This window comes from Montipora capricornis, chromosome 4 (assembly GCF_036669925.1).
Source record: "Montipora capricornis isolate CH-2021 chromosome 4, ASM3666992v2, whole genome shotgun sequence".
Taxonomy (NCBI): Eukaryota; Metazoa; Cnidaria; class Anthozoa; order Scleractinia; family Acroporidae; genus Montipora; species Montipora capricornis.
This window is the reverse complement of record NC_090886.1, coordinates 24,323,935-24,329,934: the sequence shown is the minus strand read 5'-3', so window position 1 is coordinate 24,329,934 and position 6,000 is coordinate 24,323,935.

The following is a 6,000-nucleotide window of genomic DNA, read 5'->3' as shown; positions in this document are numbered from 1 at the left end:
CCGGAAATTTCTCGGGTAACTTATGGGCTCAACAAAGACAAAGAAGGAATCGAACACCATAAGTGGGTCTGTTATCTCTGTTGTCTGGCTATTTGACTGAATGTATTTATTTGCACTCAACTCTGCACAGTCTTCCGGTAACAGTTGGAATTTCACTACTTCTCGTTAACCTTCAATTGCGTCGAAAGTCGTTATAACGCGAATGACGTTTTAGTGGATCTTTAAACAAAATTTACCCTCATGGAGCTCAAGAATGGAACGTCAATTGGATGAGCAAGACAGGCGCTGAAAAATAAATATGTGGAATCTTTAAAGCGACGAGTCTTCGACAACAATTTCATTTTTCGCCGTTGGATATCAAGCGAGCTTTGTTTCTAATATTTTACTAACTTGGTATTATATACAACACTGACATCAAATGGCAATTCTTTTATGGATTTAACAAACATTAAAGAAATCGAATGCCTTGCAAGCATCACAGTGTTTACTGAAGTCGCATCTAAGTTGTCTGGCAAGTAACATTTATTTTGTAATCAACTCTGCAAAGGTAAAAAAAAAAATTGGAAATGTGACAGTGAAAAATTATTTGAATGAACGATTGTTGTCGCTTTTGTGCTTTGTTATTTACGGTCAAGGTTCTTTGGAAAAGGGTTTGATGTGAACTGTCAGAATTTTATTTAATTGCATATGCTTTGTGACACCGATTGTGTGTCTCGTTTGCACGCACGCAATTGAAATAGGAAGGGTCTTTTGCCTCTAATAGCAAACATGTTCTTTGTTTCAATAAATCTTTCGCTGGAAAAGATTTTTGTAAGATTTCCACGTTTGGTGAAAATTTGTCATGTTGTGTAATTTTCGAGCTTAAAGATTTGCATACGTGTGTTGAAATATGATAAGGGTGGATTTTTGTGGTAGAAGCAGCGCATAAGTCACAATAATAAACAGGCCTGTTGGAAGCGTGCTTGAGTTTCAACAAAATGAGCCCCGGCAAGAATTTGTGACGCTGATGAATAATGGTCAACCTCATGAGTTGGGCGATTGTGATCTTTGTGTTGAATTCGCACATTTCTTGTCAAACTTTATAACACTTGAAAGAAAAAGAAAACTAACAAAAACAAAACCCGGTATTTTGCCATCATTTGACACAGATGCTTCACTGTTTCGCGAGTAAACATGCCGCGGCAACTTGATCACGGCGCCGCCTATTTCCCTTTCGTAAACGGTCGTTGCCATTTCTCAGAACAGTCGTTGCCATTTGAAACGGTCGATGCCATTTTTTAGCTCTGAATTACACTCATTAGGTCTAAGAACTCCAAAGGTTGCGGTTACTAAGCTGGTCATATGAGTTAGGGTTCGGGTTAGGGTTCTGTTTAGGTTGAGGGCTAAGAACCCGAGTTCGAGTTTTGAAATTTTCGGACTCTTTTTTTCCTCCAGGTTTTCTTTTATAAATGTTTTTTTTTCCTTTTTTGTCTTAATTTTTGTTAATAGTTTTTCTTAGTTTGTTTCTTTTAATTTTCTTTGAAGTGAGTGTGTAGTCGACCGTTATAAATGGCAACGACCGTTTACCAAAGGGAATTTGCCACGGCGCCCACTGAATTCGATGTCACTTTCAATTTTGCGATTTATTTGTGCAGCCAAAATTAAAATAACAAAATTGAACGTAGCAAAACTCTCCCAAAATGTTTGTCGCTGATCGTAACTTTTTATATTCGCGGTTCAAAATGAATGTTGTTTTCATGTCGTAAATTTTATTGCTGATGGCGAAATATTTTATTCTTGATCGACCGCATGGCATATTGCTGGTAAGTTCAACCTTTGCAGGAACATAACCTAGAAAAATCCTGGTTCACATCCCATTGATCCTAGTAAAACTACGGTCAAGGTGATGTTTTAGTGTATGGCTCAAATGCTTGTAGTGAATGTGCAGCTATGTCACTTGTGCTATTATATAATTATGACAGGAAATTAATTACTTCCCTGTAATTATCAGTTATAAATGTAGGAAATGATGAACTATACACTGCCTTATCAAGCTTATCGAGACAAACATATTTCATGTTAACAGAATTACCTGCAGAAGTCATAGCCTTCAACTCCACTTTTCAGATTCAATACAGCCCAAGTCATACTGGTAATGTACTTGGAAGTGGCACAATAGATTTTGCTTACTGTATGTCTTTGATAGGTACTTTCCAAAATTTGGTCACAGAGAATTATAATTCTTTTATTTTTTTTTTTTCTCAATGCGTGAGTTGGCTTAATTCAATAAATCCTGCAATCTGATTGGTTCCGGGAGAGGGCGGAATTTTCTCATCCGGCCGCTCACGGCAGACGGAATCCTAGCCTTGATTGAGTGAGCTTGTTTGATGGCCTTAAATTTCCTTTTTTTTTTTGGACACCGACTACGTTTACATACAGAGGTTATTTTTCATTAGGCAAGAGGCTTGGAAATTCAAATAAAAAATATTTCTCTTTGAAAGGTTCAATTTGTAAGTCGCTTTAATATTGCATTCGCTATCAAGCGCGGTGCGAGTCAACAATTAAAACAAGTGATTTCAGAGAGGGTGGGAGAGAGATAGGAAAAAAAAAAGAGTTATTTAACAGCAAAGGGTCGGTCCTTATAGCAAAAAACTGTGACATCGGTCTTGAAAAAGCTGGCCGAGAAGGCCTTGGTTACAGTTTTTCCCTATATGGACCTCCCAGCTGGCAAGTAACATATTTATTTTGAAAATTGGGTGCATATTACTATGAGTATTTAAACTGCAACAAATGGCATATTTTAAATATTTGATTCTCGCGTTATGGATTCATTTGGCATGGCCATCCTCAAGGAACTTGTGTACTTCTGAAGGTATTTTCAAGTTTCGAGATATAGTGCACATCTGCACGTGTCGCGCACGTGACAAAGTTACCTTTACGTGCACCAATGCACGAAAGTTTGGTCACCTTGGAAAGATGCTTTCACATCTCACCTTCGTTTCTCTTTCATTTTTTTCTGCAAAAGATGTTTTGATTAGTCATTTCGTTTCATCTTAAACCGTTCAATTAGCGTTTCCTACACAGTCTAACATTATGAGAATCGCAATGTAAGGCCGATGTGAGAAGGACAAACTTCTCTCTTTTCTTTTCTTTAGTGCTAAATTAACCATACACCACTGTAATTTTGCAGGCCCGAGTATAGGCTACTTGTAGCCTCTTGTTTACTTGAAAGCATCATTTAGCATATTGCCGCATGGGCGTAACCAAAGGGGGGTCACGGGCACCCCAGGACCCACCCCCCCCCCCCCCCCTAGCTACGCCCTTGTGCCGATCTCTACAAAGAGCGATAAATTGCAAAAGCCCACTAAATGCACCGTTCGTGATCCTGAATACAGGAAAGGAAGAAAACATACACTTTGCAGTGTCTCTGCGAATTCGCAAGCAAACAGAAAGAACAATTTCACGATAAAAAGAGCAGGTAGCCATTAAACCTCTAAGGGACGGACCAGTAGAAAAGTGATGGGGGGTGTGGGGGATTTTCAGCTGGTACGAATTTTTTTTTTCGCGCACTGCTTGTGCAGGAATTTTTTTTCCAGGTGAAACCCCCTGCACGAATTTTTTTTGAGACAAATATTGCTTTTTTTTAAACAGTGAAATCTTGGTTCATTATCTATGTTTTTATGATTTATAAATTATTCTACACTCACATTAGATCAAAGGATACAGGCCACTTTTTAATGCAAAATCTTTTCGAAAATGTACACACAGTGAGAGAGGAGGAAGCCACTTGGAGTGGACGGCTTCCCTGTACATGATGCCATACTCCATTCACCAACACAGCCCCTCTGTAAAGTTTTAACACTACTACTACATGTAAATTCTCTTTTTCATTTTGTTATAGAATCATTATTCAAGGCGATAAGACCCATCCTCTAATTTTTATTGTGGGCACAAATAATTTTATAGAATGTTTACAAAGATACCAAATTCTAATATTTATTTATTACAAATTTTATTTTGAGCGAATGTGAGAATGATATATACACATGAGAACCAAAGAGAGACAAAGCTCTTCACCTTGAATCAAGCTATCGGCAACTGATGAGATCCACACGATAGGATCGAAACCGCGGTCTTCCCTGACAAAATAATATGTCAGAGAACTTCCATCTAGAGTCGGCTTATCTTAATGCCTCGACAAAGAAGCGACCTAAAGACATCGACATCAAATATCAAAAGAGCATCGACGAGAACGAATTAACTCCAGAGGTTCAAGGAGGACAGCTACTGACCATGGTCACAAACCAAAACACGCTGAAGAAGTAAGAAGAACGAGTGAAAGAATTTAAAAAAACATAACGCCTCCAAAGAGCATAGCGATCTGCTAAGAAACGCAGAAAAAAAAGCAAGAAAAGTCTCTAAGAAGCCAGCTACCTCACTGATACAGGGCGCAATGTAACAGGCGTTAAAAAAAATATATACCCGGGCCCGGGTCAAACATTTAAAACCAGAAGATCACTCGCTTCTACCTCCGATGATTATATCGGTCGAGCCTAGAATTAAATTGGCGCAAAAGCGAGACGCCATAAGGTCACATTCACATTACTGCTGAGAAAATCAACACCAAGAAATTAAAAACATTACTTTCGAGACCAACTATTTTCTAGGAAGAAAACGTATCACACAGCAGTATAGAGATTCAAATGTAAAGCCTCATAGGGCAAAAAGCATTACTAAATGAATACTACAGGAACCGCCTAAAAGAGGCGTCCATTCAAATATGTACTGATCAAGAGAGCAAAATGTCGCGCTTTGTTCTTTCTTAAGAAAGAACAAAGCGCGACAGTCCCAAAGGACGTCTATTGTTATCGCTATTGTTTTCTTGAGACAAAGGAGCGTATGCATAATGAAGTAGAGACCTGTGCGGAAATCTTGCCCACGGTTTTTTTTTTTTTTTTACAATCAGAAAAATACAATTCACAGATTTACAGATCAAAACACTTGAATTGACTAACAGTTAGTTAACAACACCAAAATATGTCACTCGAGAAACCTATGCCATTTTTTAACAAAAGCAGTTTGGGTATTTGTCATGACCAAAATATATTTTTCCACTCTTAATTTTTCATAAACAAAATTAGCATAGTCTTTATATTTTCCTCAAGCGCATTACTATAAAGAAAGTACTTCCCGATAAGGATTAAGTGGTTGAGGATTGAAGAAGACGACCACCCGTTCAGCACACCATATACAATTTCTTTTTCGGAAAGAGCGGATATTTTTTCGGAATGGGAAGAGTTATACCAATTGATATACAAAAATTTGGTTTTATCAACTCCGTTGATAATGTAAATTGGCCACCGTACAGAGATTAAAAAAGCTGACGTTTCGAGCGTTAGCCCCTCGTCAGAGCGAATCCAAGAGAAACCTATGCCATTTTTTAACAAAGACTGACGAAGGGCTAACGCTCGAAACGTCAGCTTTTGTAATCTCTGTGCGGTGGCCAATTTACATTATCAACTCCGTTGATAAAACCAAATTTTTGTATACTACTTCTCCACCGACGCAGCACCACAGTTTCTTTAGAAACTACCCCCTTTATACCAATTGATAAATTCGCACCAAAACTATCTGGCGACCACGCATGAGCACAATAGATGCATTGTAGTTTGCTCAGTACTGGTGCAATAAGGACAATACGGATTTGGTTTGATGTTACTTGTATACAGAAGGTTATGGATTATTCCCAACGCGTCAAGCCTTCTGAAGACAGAAGGCCTGGTGAGGCGGCAGATTATAGAGCCGCGAGAAGATTTTTAGACGGACGAAATCTCAGAAGCGCTTCAAATTTGAGTGTAATGTAAACCAAAAGCTGTAATACACCTTATTCCAAACTGGCCGCCATTTGTATGTTTTTATTCAAATAAGCCCTTGATGCCTCGTTCTTAAGCTTAAAATTCAAAAGAATATTTTATCTTGAACGAGACAACAAGGGCCAAGTTGTATCCGCATAAATCAGCA